Source organism: Dipodomys ordii, unplaced genomic scaffold (genome assembly GCF_000151885.1).
Source record: "Dipodomys ordii isolate 6190 unplaced genomic scaffold, Dord_2.0 Scaffold26, whole genome shotgun sequence".
In the NCBI taxonomy this organism is placed as follows: domain Eukaryota; kingdom Metazoa; phylum Chordata; class Mammalia; order Rodentia; family Heteromyidae; genus Dipodomys; species Dipodomys ordii.
The window spans coordinates 2,613,379-2,629,349 of NW_012267242.1; the positions used below are offsets into that span (position 1 = coordinate 2,613,379).

At 35.4% G+C, this 15,971-nt stretch overlaps 1 protein-coding gene across 5 annotated transcripts in view; it reads left to right on the plus strand.

Annotated features, from left to right (window-relative positions):
* Rps6kc1 (ribosomal protein S6 kinase, 52kDa, polypeptide 1) overlaps positions 1-15,971 on the plus strand; it is a 152,540-nt gene that overhangs the window by 54,385 nt on the left and 82,184 nt on the right. The window lies entirely within an intron of this gene.

Below are 15,971 nucleotides of genomic sequence, written 5' to 3' on the forward strand. Positions count from 1 at the left end.
ATTAATGCAATGTGTATATATATATATATATATATATATATGCTCTTATGTTGGTATGTGGAAAAGAAGTGTGTACATTTAACTGTGTCTTCTGTGTAATCCTATAAAGGAATGACTGAAAATAAAAAAATTACTGGACCTTAAATGGCATTATCACCGATTAATGAGTTAATCTACAAAAACAGGACTCTTCTTATCAATAAGTCTTTTGTATAAATAATAGTCTTTTTCCTGACTTGTCTTTAGTGTTCACCAGGAGTGTTTACCAAGAGCATTCATAGAGATTCTCCAGTAAGTTTATGATGATTGGCTTGAGGAGACAAAAAGAATATTTATATGGACTTTTAAAAGGATAAGTAAAAAGTCTTTGTGTTTCCCTCCATTGTTCTCTGGTTGCAGTAATTTTCTACTAAGTACTGTAGATGAGTAAGGAGAGTTGAGTGTAACTGAATGTTTATAAGTAGAACTTAACCTGCCCTTTTCATTTTTTAAACATCAGCTTTTGTTTTCTACTTTTTCCTAATAGAAGCAGAATGATGCATTCTGCAATTAGTTATATGACTTTTTTTTTTTTTTTGGATCCGGTTGTGAGGCCTGAACTCTGGGCCTGGGCGCTTTCCCTCAGCTCTTCAGCTCAAGGCTAGCGCTCTACCACTTGAGCCACAGCGCCACTTCCAGCTTTTTTCTTGTTTTTTTGGTTATGTGGTGCTGAGGAATCGAACCCAGGGCCTCATGCATGCAAGGCAAGCGCTCTACCACTGAGCCACCTTCCTAGCCCCGGTTATATGACTTTTTGGATACAGAAATTCAAAGTTGATGCTTTTCTTTCTAGAAAATGATTTTCATTATTGTTCTGTGGTCTTTGTCAGTGTCATTTAGTTCACTATAGCTTCTTGAATTATACTTTGTAGTACAGTACTCCTTCTTACTCTGACTGGCATCTGATAGTCCAGAACCTTCTGTTTCACTTTTCCCAAAGCTTGACAATCAGTTTTACAATATGCTATGACTAAGGATTTTTACCAGTCGTTTTGCTTTTAGCCTTCACTGCCATCCCGTAGTTATTTAGTACCATTAAGCTTGTGAAGACATACTGTGCCATGTGAGTCAGTCTTGATGTTTCCAACTCAAGAAACCTCCATGTTCTTTCTAACTTAAAATTTTCACTTTTCTTTTTTTTGGGGGCGGGGGTTCCGGTCGTGGGGCCTGAACTCTGGGCCTGGGCGCTGTCCCTCAGCTCTTAAGCTCAAGGCTAGCGCTCTACCACTTGAGCCACAGTGCCACTTCTGGCTTTTTTCTTTTTGCTTATGTGGTGCTGAGGAATCAAACCCAAGGCCTTAGGCATGCAAGGCAAGTGCTCTACCACTGAGCCACCTTCCCAGCCCTAACTTAAAATTTTTGTAGCTATTATCCTCTCTGAGTTGTCCATCCTTTGAGGTTTTGCCTTAAATTCTACTGGTACCATGTTAATGGAGTTTCAGAAAGGAGCACAGTGCAATGAATCTGTTCTGTCTTTAACTGGATATGCAGATGTTATAGCTCTTAACCTATTTCAGTGGACCTGTGAATTAAAAGTTTATTAATGTTCTTTGTCTATAGCAATAAAAGGAGATAGAATCTTATTATTTTTTGGTAATAGTAATTATTCTTAGTGAAGTTGCTCAAATAATCACTTGGAATGTTACACAATTTCAAATAATGGATCTTAATGTTAATTTTCCATTAAATTTGTCATTGTATAATTTTAACTGTCACTTTTAACATTTCTAATTGAGAAATGAATTTGGAAGTCATTTGTTTCTGTAATTTGATTGATTGGTCATTTTCTTTTTTTTTAATGTTATTTATTTTTTATTGTCAAAGTGATGTACGGAGGGGTTACAGTTACATAAGTAAGGTAATAAGTACATTTCTTGTTGAACTTGTTATATCGCTCTCCCATTTTTCTCCCACTTTCCATCCCCCCCCAAGTTGTACAGATCATTTACAACATATTGTCTTGTGAGTATCGTTGTTGCATTGGTTCCTTCCTTGTTCTTTTTCTCGCCATTTTGTTGTTACCCTTCCCTTCCCTAATTCAGATAAATGTATATACAATTCCCAGGGTACCAAAATCAAATATAGTAACAACAGGGATAAACCCATAAGGGGAAGAACATGCAAAAGAAACAAGAAATCACATGTATATTAAAAACAACAACAGCAAAGAAAAACCTCTTGTGTCCATATCTTAGAGTTCATTTTGATTGGTCATTTTCTTAATTGTGTTTTTCAGTCTTTGGGTTGTTTGCTAGTGAAACATTCTGCTCTATAAAGGTCTACTCATTTTTTTCTTTGCTTTGAGGATTTAAAATGAGCATGGGTTGCAGAAAATGTAGTTTGATGTCTCCCCTTCCCCCCACCTCCTTTTTTTTTGTGGGTCCTGAACTCTGGGCCTTCAGCGCAAGGGTAGCACTCTACCACTTGAGCCACAGTGATGCTTCCAGTTTTCTGGTGGTTAATCAGAGATTAATTGTGATCCTCAGATCTCAGCCTCCTGAGTAGCTAGGATTACAGGCATGAACCACCAGCACCCAGCTCCCCACCCCCCTTTTTTTGTCAACTGTGGGGCTTGAACTCTGGGCCTGGGTGCTGTCCCTTTGCTCTTCAGATCAAGGTGAGCGCTCTACCCCTTGAGCCACAGCGGCACTTCCAGTTTTCTAGTGGCTTATTGGAGATAAGAGTCTCATGGACTTTGCTGTCCAAGATGGCTTTGAACCGTAATCCTCAGATCTCAGCCTCCTGAGTAGACAGGATTACACGTGTGAGACACTGGTGCCAGGCTTCCCCCTTTTTTTTGTAGATAATTATGTGCTAAAATGTCACTGGTGTTTAACTGACAATAATGAAGTATTTAATGTGGCATCTTTTTTTAAAATCTAAAAGTTATTTGCACTTAATCTTAGCACACTTCATAATGCTACCACATGATGGCACTAGAGAAATAAAAATGGTTGCTTCAAAAATGAGACTCATAGATGTGTATCTGCCAATAACAAAGATTTCCTTTAGTTATTTTGCTGATTACTTCTGTAATACAGTTTGAAACCAAACCTGCCAAACCCATGTCTTAAAGGGGATGTCAGCCATTTCCACATACTTGTGTGTAATGTATGTCTTCCTTCTGAAACTATGGTTTGTTTCTGTTGTTCTGTACCTGTTGTGGATTGGGTTTCCTTGTCAATGTGTCATTGAATCCAGATAGTTCATAATTGAATTACTACGTTTAGTCTTATTGTTTATTCACAGTGTTATTGGTTTTATTCACACAACCTAAGGGAACCCCTTGGTTCATAGTTACAAAGTTCTAATTTTTTTGAATTTCTTTTTTTTTCTTTTTTAGGCCCAGAGTTCAAGCCCCATGATCACCACCACCACCAACAAATTTCTTTTTTTAAAACTCAGCTGCCATCTTCAAATTTTATTTTTTTTTATTGTGAAAATACTGTACAGAGGGGTTACAATTACACGGGCAAGATAACGAGTACATTTCTTATCAAGCATTGTTGCTTCCTCCTTTGTTTCTCCTTCCCATCCTTTCCCATACACCTCCCTGCCCCCCCTCCTCAAATTTTAATTTTTAAACCAATATGTAAAATAACCTTTGTTAGTCAGGCATAGTAGACTACAGCTGTAATCTTAGCACTTAGGAGGCTGAACTAGTAGTATTGTACAGTCTATCCAAATGAGGCCCCAGATAACCATCTGTCTATATGTCTATATCTAGATGTGTACACATATCTAGATGTGTGTGTATGTATTTATGTATGTGTGTGTTATGCATTATGTATTTGACTGTGGGTAAAATGTAAAGTCAAAGCACTGCTTCCAGTCTGTAGATTCTGTGTAAAAATATGCCAGTCAACCACTTGACAGACCGATGGACATTATTTCCTAATTTGTGGGAAAACTGGGGCTCTAGATTGTGAGTTTGAGTTGATATTTATGCTCAGAAAAAGATGCTTCCACTGGGTGCTGGTGGCTCACACATGTAATCCTAGTTACTCAGGAGGCTGAGATCTGAGGATCCAAAGCTATCCTGGGCAGGAAAGTCCATGAGACTCTTATCTCCAATTAGCTACCAGAAAACGGGAAGTGGCACTGTGGCTCAAGTGGTAGAGCGCTAGCCTTGAGCTGAAGAGCTTAGAGACAGTGCCCAGGGTCCAGAGTTCTAGCCCATGACCAAAAAAAACCCCAAAACAACAACAACAACAAATGCTTCCTTGGAGAAAGTTTGTTCCAGTGTAACAAAACTGTTAGTGAAATATGGTCAGGATCTGTAATACCTATGAATTATTTAAGTTTAACCATTTTTGTAACAGTTGTTCCTATGATCTTAGGCTGGCATATTTTATAATAAAATACTTATTTCTAGCTATTGACAATCCAAAGATAAGATTCTTTTAGAGCTACCTGAGAGTTATATACAGAGATTCCTATGGGTTGGAAAATTTTATAATTGTACTACTGAACTACTCATCCTAAAAGAGTTTTTCTGAGATGTTAGTAGCTCCGATTAGTGGCTTGGTGTTTTTCTTACATAACTTGTGTTTGCACAACCGAGACAGGATGCAGAGTGCAGTCGCAGCCGTTCTCTTTGTGCATCCACTGGTGGGAAAAGTGTGCTTTGCTAGGGCTAAATTTGAATTCTCTTTTGATCCAGATTCATATTTCCTTAGTTTAGAAGTGGTTCTTGAGACAGATAAGGTATCATCTACTCTTCAAAATTCTCAGGTTTTTAATCCAGAAATCAAGGTCAAAGGAATCAACTTGAATCTTTGAAGAGAAAGTTATAGCTCATATCTGCCTTCCATGTCCATTTGCTTCTGTATTACTGTTAGTGGCTGATATGATTAATCTCTATTCTCCGGGTGGTCTTACTGGAATAGTTGTGATAATGTAGAGTAACAAATGGTTTACATAACGGTATTAATGGAATGTTTAAATAACAACTTATCTATTACATGCCTGTCCCTGTTCAAGGTGTTCTTCTTATGTTATTTTTAATTTTCAAAGCAACCCTAAAAGCTGAACTATGGCTGGTCATACTGGGCTTTGTCTAAGGGTACCAAATTTTAGAGGTTGCAAACATTTAATATAATGATTCTAAAAGCTTGGCACCTACTTAGCAAGAGTAATTATTTAAAACAGGAAGCCACCAGATGGTGAGTATTGTTAGTAACACCCATCTGTGGACTACATTATGAATTACAGAATTGATTTGAGAACCAGTATTGTATACTTTGTACCAGGTGCCAAAACTGATGGCACACTGTGTTTGTAAGGTAGATATTGTAATCCCCATTTTACAGGTGGAGGAAAGTAAGACTTAAGTAAATTTGCTCAAAGAAATGGCTGGTAAGAGTTGAGCTGGTTTTTATTTCTAAGTTTTTCCAAATCCACATTTCCTCTTCTTTTCACTATGCCATGTTACTTTTCACACATTTTTCTCCTTATTAAATTAGCCTTTTAAAATAAAGAAATAGTACATCTTCGCTGTCACTATTAAAAATTTTGCACATTTTTCTTTTTTACTATCTCTCATTTGTGTGCTTACTTTACCATCTATCAATCCAGTTGATTATTTCACAAAAAAGTATTTATTACTTGTATGTGCCAGGCACTATGATATGGAATATCAAATTTTTTTACTTACAAAAATCTAAAATAAATAATATTTAGTGAGGAGATGTTTTTTGTGAATTCTGTAGCATGCTAGTATGGCCCATTATTATTTACTGTGTATCTTGGTGAAAGTATTTTATTGATTTATTGCATAAGCCACATCTGCTGATTTTTAAAGTATAATAATATTATTATTAAAGTATTATACAGAGGGGTCAATTCAAGTATAGATTTCTTTCTTGGACAGTGTCACCCCTTCCTTCACTTTCCCCCAGTTTCCTCCTCTGATCCTTGCCCACAAGTTGATCTGTTGCTTTGTATTTGACTTGTTGCCATTGTCATAGTTTTAAAATTCCAATCTTGAGGTAGTACATATGGCTCAGGTTATAGAGTACCAGCTAGTAAGTGAAAGCAAGCCTCAGATACGAAGCCTGAGTTCTGGTCTTGGACAAATAAAAGAAAAAATTCCCTCTTTTCTTTCCCTTTTCATTCTTTGTTTCTCCTTTCCTCATATTTTTGTTTCCATTGTGATCTCCTTCATACAGTATGAATGAAATTTATGATGAAAAGACATGTTAGATGTTGTTAATACTATTTTTCTTTGCAAGTTTTCCTTGACATTTTTGACTGATGAGAGATTATTTCTGATGTACACACTCAGCTTGGAGATGCAAACCATCTTCTGCTATTTTTATTCTGGTAAATTGTCTAATGTTACCAAGACACTTTTCAAAGCTTACCCTATACCTAGATAGATATGTGCTAAGCCTACACATATTTCAAAAACTGATTTTTTTTGCCAGTTTTGGGGCACATATTTCTACACATATTTCAAAAACTGTGATTTTTTTTTTTTGCCAGTTTTGGGGCTTGAATTCAGGGCCTGAGCACTGTCTCTGAGATTCTTTTGCTCAAGGCTAGCACTTTACTACTTGTGCCAGAGCACCACTTCCTGCTTTTTCTGTTTATGTGGTACTGAGGAATTGTACCCAGCGCTTCATACATGCTAGGCAAGTACTCTACCAGTAAGCCACATTCCTAGCCCCCCAAACAGTGACCTTTTTGAAGGAAAAAAAATCAAACTATTCTTTTTTTTTGGGTCTGGTTGTGGGGCCTGAACTCTGGGCCTGGGCGCTGTCCCTCAGATCTTCAGCTCAAGGCTAGCTCTCTACAACTTGAGCCACAGCACCACTTCCAGCTTTTTTCTTTTTGCTTATGTGGTGCTAAGGAATTGAACCCAAGGCCTCAGGCATGCAAGGCATGCACTCTACCACTGAGCCACCTACTCAGCCCTGAAACTATTCTTATACTCTACTTAAGGCCATTTGGAATTTTTATATCAATTAAAAATTAAAATTTCCCTCTCTGTAAAAAGGCACTTGGGATTTTGATAGGGATTGCTTTAAATCACTAAGTTTTAGGGGCAGCAATCGTGACAGTATTGTCTTTCATTCTATGAATATAGGATGTCTATTTTTCAGATCTTTAATTTCTTTCAGCAGTGTTTTGTGGTGTTTAGAGTACATGTCTTATGTCTTTCATTCTATGAATATAGGATGTCTATTTTTCAGATCTTTAATTTCTTTCAGCAGTGTTTTGTGGTGTTTAGAGTTCATGTCTTATGTCTATTTGCTTTGTTGTATTTATTTCTAGTTACTTTATTCTTTTGAAAACTATTATGAGTATAATTAATTTTGTGATTGCTTATTCCTATGCATATAGATTCTTACTGGTTTTTGTGTTAATCTTCCATCCAGCAACTTATTTGATTGTGTGTGTGTGTGTGTGTGTGTGTGTGTGTGTGCGCGCGCGCGCGCGCGCGCACGCGCGCTGGGCCTTAAACTCAGAGCCTGGGCCCTGTCCAAAAGGTTTTGTTCTTTTTTTTTTTGTCGGTCGTGGGGCTTGAACTCTGGGCCTGGGCGTTGTCCCTCAGCTCTTCAACTCAAGGTGAGCGCTCTACCACTTGAGCTACAGCGCCACTTCCAGGTTTTGTTCTTAAGGCTAGCTCTCAATGCCTTGAGCTACAGCTCCACAGGCATGAGCCACCAGCACCTGGGATGTCCATTTTATTGTGAATGTTGAGATCTTTCAAAGAAGAGCACTGTTAATTCCTGCATGTATATATTGCAGCTTAGTCAGAGTAACCTCATTTTTTGTGCTGTCTCAGTCCCCATCCTCTTATTGTTTAACAACTTTTAGCGAGTTTGCTTCTGCTATCTTCATACACAAATGCAATGTATTTGAATATTATCTGTCTTCCATCATTCTCTTCCCTCTCCTCTCTCTCATTCCCCTCAACAGTCCCACAGTTATAGCCTTTTCTTTATAGATGGTGTCTGAATTACGAAGACCAGTGTTTAATATTTTGTTATTCAGTACACTCTTTCTGGGAGTGGTTTCCTTTTCCTTTAAGTCTCTTATTATCTCTATTCTTTTTTTTCTTTCTGCAAGAAATTACTTACATTTTTCCTCTTTTGTGTCTAATCTGCAGGTTTAGAATAGGGCCTTGGGAACTCTGTTGTATTTTGGTTTAATTCTCTCTTTACAGATATCCTATCATGGTATATTCATTGTTTCTTAGTAATGTTGAAAATGTGGATTATATGTAAATTTCTTTTTTTTTTTTTTTTGGAGTCGGGTCGTGGGGCCTGAACTCTGGGCCTGGGCGCTGTCCCTCAGCTCTTCAGCTCAAGGTTAGCGCTCTACCACTTGAGCCACAGTGCCACTTCCGGCTTTTTTCTTTTTGCTTATGTGGTGCTGAGGAATCAAACCCAGGTCCTTAGGCATGCAAGGCAAGCATTCTACCACTGAGCCACCTTCCCAGCCCCTATATGTAAATTTCTTTATCTTGATGTTTTTAAGAGGTCAGGAAGGGAGATTTGAAATTTGTGGCTACCATCATCCTATGGATCTGTTTTGTCCACTTAATTGTTGTTTGAATGTTTAGTATCTTTTCTCAGTTGTGATATATATGTGTGTGTGTATCATATATGGTATACACATATATGTGATATAAATGATAAATGTTTACATAATTTTTTTACACATAAGAAATGCATTTAATTGCTAATATTTATTTGTGACATATCTATGTTCATTTTTCACATGATATATATTTTGATGAATTTATGATAAGTAAGTAGTGGCCTTCACCTTGTGTTTATATAGCTAGTAAATAGGGTCACTCTTGCACTTAATCACAATGCAATTATCATACTTAACATATTTGAGAACAGTACTATAGAGAGGTTTAAATAATGGGTTTAATTAGAGGTGTTTAAAACCAACTATTAAAATTGTACATCTATTAAAGCAGATACACTTTCATCCTTTTTCTAACGGTAAATTTTACTTTTTGGGAAATTCTCTACTTAATACAAATTTATTAAATGAAAATATGTTTTTAGTTATCCCCCCATCTCCCTCTCCCTGCCCTGTTTTTACTCTGAGGGTAGAACACAGAGCCCTTGCAGGTTAGTATGCTGTGACTAAACGGTATTTCTATCTGTTGGATTTTTATTCATATTAGTAATTTGTTATATTTTTCTTTTACTCTTAACTAGTCACATTTAGGAGTTCATCAGTTTTATTAATTTCATGTTAAGAAGAATCAATTCTTTAAAAAATCCTTGTATGTTTTTTATTTTATGAATTTCTTTCCCTTTCTTTACTTCCATTTACTCTGTCTTACTTTTTATTTTTTTAATGTAGAACTTCCACATTTTAGCTTCAGCCTTTCAAAATATTCATATATTTAGAATCAAAGGTTCCCCCTAATATTTCATTAGCTATATTTCATAGACATTGATATATTTTCACTATTATCAGTTCAAATATTTTCTTTTAATTAGTTTTCTATTGGTACATTAACAAATAAGCATAAACTTAACTTAGAGTTCAAGTTTATTGTCTTCCAGTTTTCTTTTTTTCTTTTTGTGCTCGTACTAGGGCTTAACTCAGGGCCTGAGCACTTTCCCTTAGGTTTTTTTCCCTAAAGGCTGGCTCTCTACCGCTTGAGCCACAGCTCCACTTTCAACTTTTTGCTGGATAATTGGAGACAAGCGTCTCATAGACTTTCCTGCCCAGGCTGGCTTTGAATTACTATCCTTCGATCTTAGCTTCCTGAATAGCTAGGATTATAGGTGTGAGCCACTGGCAACCTGCTATTTTACATTTTTGAGGTTAGAAATGAATCTCGGTGGGCTAAAATCAAAATGTGTGGAGGACTATATTCTTTTCTGGAACTCCCAGGGAAATCTGTTTCCTTCCCTTTTCTTGCTTCTGGCGGCTACCATGTGCCTTGGCTCTTGGTCTAGTTCTGTACTTTCTAAGCCAATGATGATCACCTTAACCTTCATTGTTTTGATTGTACTATCTTCTCTGTTATCTTGATCAGTCTACCTAAAGATTTGTTAACGTTGTTGTTATCTCTTCCAAGATCTAGTTGTTAATTTCATTTATTTCATCATATTATTCTATATTTTTTCAGTTTTCTCTGTTACTGGTTTCTTGGATACATCGTTTGCGCTCCAGTTTTTAGGTTTCATCTTAAAAGGTGGAGGAAGGTGAACTTAGTGATAGGAGATTTTCTTTGCAACACAGGTGTTTAAAAATATAAATGTCCTATTTTTCACATCCTACTTTAATTTGACTTGAAATAATTTCCAGTTTTTTCTGTAATTTCTTCTTTGACCCATATGCTACTTAGAAATGTATTCTTGTTTTGTTTTTGGTCCAGTTGTGGGGCCTGAACTCTGGGCCTGGCCGCTGTCCCTCAGCTCTTCAGCTCAAGGCCAGCGCTCTACCACTTGAACCACAGCGCCACTTCCGGCTTTTTTCTTTTTTCTTATGTGGTGCTGAGGAATCGAACCCAGGGCCTCCTGCATGCAAGGCAAGCGCTCTACCACTGAGCCACCTTCCCAGCCCTGTATTCTTTAATTTTCAAATATTTATGGGCTTCCCAAATTTTCTTTTATTGATTTCTAGTTTAATTGTTATGGATTATTTTATACTTTACATAATTTTTATTTATATATATTAGGATTTATTTTTGTGGCCTAACACATAGTCTGTTCTAGTGAATGTTCCATGTGTGTTTGTAACAAGTATATATTTTTTGTTATTGGGTTGAATGTTTATAGATGTCACTTCAGGTTGGTTCATTGCTCAGTTCTTCTATATCATCATCAATTTTCTGTCTCTTTGTTTTAGCAGTTTTCACAAAACCTCTGATTAATTTGGTTGAATTTTCTGTTTCTTTATTTTTGTAATTTTATTCTTTATCTGTTTTTGGGCTTCGTTATTGGATGTATATATGTTCATAATGATAATATCTTCCTGCATAATTTAAACTTTTCACATAATAAAATGTTTTGTTTCTAGTAACCCTTTTCTTAAAATATATTTCACTAGATATTAGTACTATTATTCTATCTTATGATTGTTGTTTGCATAATATATATTTTTCTCTCTTACTGTCGGCCTGTACTATATGTGTGTGTGTGTGTGTGTATGTGTGTGTGGATTTTGTGTGTTTTTAGATCTACTCTTAAAGATCTGTTTCAATTTATACGTTTAATCCACAACATTATAATTGTTCTTATGCTTCTATTCTGTTAGTTTAAAAATAATGTTATTTTTTAACTAACAGCACCAATTTCTACTTTATGTAAAACAAGTTTATTATAGATAATGTGGGAATGTTATAACAACAAAATAAATGTTGATACAATTGTCAAAACAAGTCCTCAACAACTTTTGTAGTTATACTTATTCACCTCCTAAAAATATCAAAATTAATAAATAATTTAATATTTATATAGACAAATAAATAAAATGTAAATGTATACATAATATTATAAGAAATATTTATTCTCTTAAGAAGTTTGGAGGTTTCCCTGTTATACTGAGATGTAAAAAGCAAAGGATCTTACTATGAAGATTGTCTGTAGAGCTTTTTGGATGGCATCTAAAACTGCTCAATTCAGAAAATTTATAAAATTATAAAAAATTATAAAATTTTCCTGAGATCCTAGACTCTGTTCTGCATGTTAAAGACTCCTGAGATGAATGAGATTAAGGTCTTTCTTCCTTCTGGGAATTCTGTGTTATAAATTTCATTATGAGAGTTTATATTCATTCAGTAAATTTTGATTATATTCCCACTAAAATAATCCATATATATTTGATATATTTATTAGTATGATTGTAGTTGTCTGGCATCTTATTATCTGTATGTCTTTCTTGTCTTTTTGTTTTATATATTTTTCTTTTGTGATAGTTTTTTTTAAAATCCGTGTGTGTGTGTGTGTGTGTGTGTGTGTGTAATATCTCTGATTTTTAGTTCTATGTAAGTTTTTGAGTTTTTTCTTTTTTACAAGTTTCTCTGCATATTATACCAATAAGGCATTTTGGTTTAAAATATGCTGGTATACAGTAAGATGACCTTAATTCTAGTGTTATGTACAAATTGCTTCAGTGTATCCTTTGCCTTTCCAGGTTTTTGTTTTTATTCTTCATACCATTCCATTGGAACAAATCTTCACATAAGCTTGATATTGTAGTTTTACAGTTACTGTTTAAATGTACTTCTCTTTAAAATCAATTCAGGTAAACAATGAAGTTAGTGATGTTTATAATGTCTTTTATACTAACTCTTTGCTAAAATTCTCTTCTTACACCTTTCTTTTGTTTACTTATATTTGAGTTATTCTCTGATGTCATTTCCTTTTTTTCTCCCGTACTATGTTTTGAATGGTGGGTTTGCTAGCAACAAAATTTCTCCATGTCTATTTGAGCAGTGCTTTTTCCTTTCACTGTTCATAGTTTCATCCCCATGTACTTGTGCTTCCATTTCTAATAGGCTAATTTTATTGAGGTTCTGTGGTATGTGATGAGTAATATTTTTTTGTTGCTTTTAGGATTTTCTTTGTTTTGGCTTCTGACATTTTTGCTGTTATGGGTATAGGCATGCGTCATCCTTCTTGTAATTCGTTGTATCCTTAATATTTGTTAACTTTCTGATGTGTGTATTACTGTTGATCAATATGGAGGTTTTTACTTATTGGTTTGTCTTTCTTCATTTAATCAGATTTTTTCTGTCTATATTTTTTGTTCTCTTTTATTTCTTAGACTGAGTTGTATGCATATTATTTATTGTACTTGATGGTTTTCGCAGGTGTTTGAGCTTCTTTTGGTTTTTTTATGTTTCTTGTTCTTTTTTTATTGTTTACTTTTATTTCTACTTGATAATGCCTACTTATCTATCTTCATATTTAACTATTCTTTGTTCTGGCAGCCCAATATGCTATTGTGTAGTTTTTAATTTCAGACTTTCTATTTGCTGTTGTTGTTTTAATGTTTCTTTATTGTTAATCTGTATTTGATGATTCATTGTGTTTAAAAAATTCCTTCAATATGGTTTCTTTTAGTTTTTAAGCATATTTGTAAGTTGTTTTCATTGTTTGTCTGCTAAAATGTACACCTGGGTCCACTCAGACATAGCTTTTGTTGGCTGATCTTTTTGTTTGTTTTTTTGTGTATGGACCATATTTTCCTGTTTCTTTCCATGTTTTCCATGTCTCATTTTCTTGTTATTGCTTAAAATTCAAAATTTTAGATAATATAACAACCTCAGATTCTGTCTCTTTCCCATTTCTTGAGGTAGTAGTAGGCGTTGTTGAATTTTCGTTTGGGGGGGGAGGTCAGTCAGCCAGTGGTTGTTCAGCAGTGTTGCTGCAACACTGTGAGCCCTGGAGGCATCTCTGTATTTATTCAGCAATAGGAATGTTGTTGGTCCTTACATCTACTACTACCACCCTATGGTACTAGGGATAGAGAGCATACAGGAGTAAAATACTGTAGATTTTTGTTTCTTTACTGCAGTTCAATAACTTGTATAAATATTTTTGTGTGTCTCTATATACCCTTGATGTTCTTGTAAATTTTGTTTTATGTAGGGAGAGGTTTTGCCAAATTTCTCACTATGAAATTCTGAAAGTCCCACCTTGTGTCTTCTTTTTTAGAACATATTCTTACTTGATTCTAACCCATTCTTTCTTACCTAACAGCTGAAGTGGTCCTTTAAAAATGGAAACTAGTGTGTCATTTCCTTCTGTTAAAAACTTGTATAGGTGTAGACAGGGGGACCCCTTTAGTTTTCCGTGGCAACAGCAGTCAAGAGGCAAAGTTGTTCTGTACTATTCCAAGATCACAGAATATGGGTCTGCCTTTCTTTATTTAACATAATGGATCAAGGAGGGGGAAGAAGGAAAGAAGGAATAGTCACTAAGCATAATAATTATTTATGTAAAATTATTTTATGTAAATTAATTTATGTGAAATTATTTTATGTAAAACTTTAATGGTGAATATGTCTTTGTGTATTTGTCAAAACCTGTACAGCAATACAAAGAGTGATGTAAACTATATTTATGTAATGTAACATAAACTATTTTATAGTTAACAGTAATATATTTATATTCATTATTTATTGCTTATTTATGCTGTATAAAATCAGTATGTTAAGGGAAACTTCTTGAGATAGAGAGGTATGAAAGAAATTATATAGTCTGCTTAGTTCTAATAATTAAAACTCTACTAAAAGTAGACTTAATTATATGACTTTACCATCACAGTCTACCCATTTGGAACCTGCTTTTCCTTCTTTCTTTTTCCCCAATGGAAGCATAGAATGGACTGGGACTGGGACTATGAGATGTCTGTTCATGCCCAACATGGGGGTGACCCAATGTTAAAGGAAAGGGTACAGCTGCAATTGAGGCTCCTATATTGCTAAGAATTAGCTGGAAAGTACTGGGAGGGAGCATTCTGGTAGTAGAACAGGTCTGAACCAAGATGGAAGGTCATGGCAGCAGGAAAGCTTTCCTGAGAATCTCCTGTCAGTAAGCAGAAACCAACTGGCCTGTGAAGTGCTCTGTCTGTTTTGTGTCTTAGTATAAATATGCTCTAGCACGAGTGAAGACATCTAATTTAAGGAGGAGGGAAAATAAAGAAGAAAACACATTGCTTTTAGGATGAAATGCAGCTACCAGGGCCTGCAAAACTGTGCATGGTTTGGCTTCTGCTTTCCTTATCATATTGAATCACTTCCATTCATTTGTTCCTTGTTAGTCATAGTGACTTCTTTTACCTCCTGGACCCAGGGTAGAACTTTCCTGGAGCTGTGCATGCAGTGCTTCTGGAACTTCAGTGGCTTAAGCTCCTTGCTCGCATTTGGCATTTCTGCATTTCTTCAAGGAAGCCTTCCCTTACTTCTGTTCAGACCAGAATAAATTTCCTCACATTCTTGGTTCCTGTTTTTTCTTCAAGTTCTTACCATATTTACAATGAAATAATTTATTTCTCTTGCCATTATTTATTAAATATGTCTCATTTATCTATAATGTTTTTGGAGGAAATTTTTGAAGGAAGTTTTTGCTTCTTCATTACTGTATCTTCTAGCATAGCGCCTAGTATACAGGAAATTCTCTGTAAACATTTTTAAAGGAAGCCGGGTGCCAGTGGCTCACACCTGTAATCCCAGCTATTCTAGAGGCTGAGATCTGACCTTGGTTTGTAGGCAGGCAGGAAAGTCCTTGAGATTTTTATCTCCAGCCTCCAGAAAAGGAGAAGTGGAACTGAGTCTCAAAGTGATAGAGTACTAGCCTTGAGCAAAGAAGCTCAGGGATAGTACCCAGGCCTTGAGTTCAAGCCCCTACAACTGAAAAAAAAATGGAGAGAATGAAATGTACTAAATATAAATGGGTCCTATCCAAGGGGAAAGAGAAAGCTCATAGGAAAAGCTTCTTGTCTTTATATCAGTATTCTGTAAGGCACTAAGATATGTATTCCTAATATTTGGCAATATGTAGATTTAGGTCATTTGAAATGACAATTATGTGCATTATTACACTTACATTTGTAGCTGTTCAAATAGTAGGTTGAGTATTGAATCCTGTTGCTAATCTGACCTTGAGTTTGATTTCTATCTTTAATAAGCCCTGATTTATTTCCATCCCTTATCTTTGTTGCATGTTTCCTACGTTACTACCTTTGAAACTGGGGCTCTTTCCTATTTGGATCAGACAAATTGCTTAAGTTCCTCTAAATAAGCATGTGACCTGAAGCCCAGGACTAGAAACTGAGAAACTGTAGTTTGATTTCCTTTATTACTTCCTAATCTTTGTGAGAAGAGATGGGATAGGACAATAGTTAATATGCAAGAAAAGCAATATTAAATGAATATAATCTAAGAATGGAGTAGCTCAGTTAAGAAGTTAAATTAGCTAAGTGAACTTGAACCTATA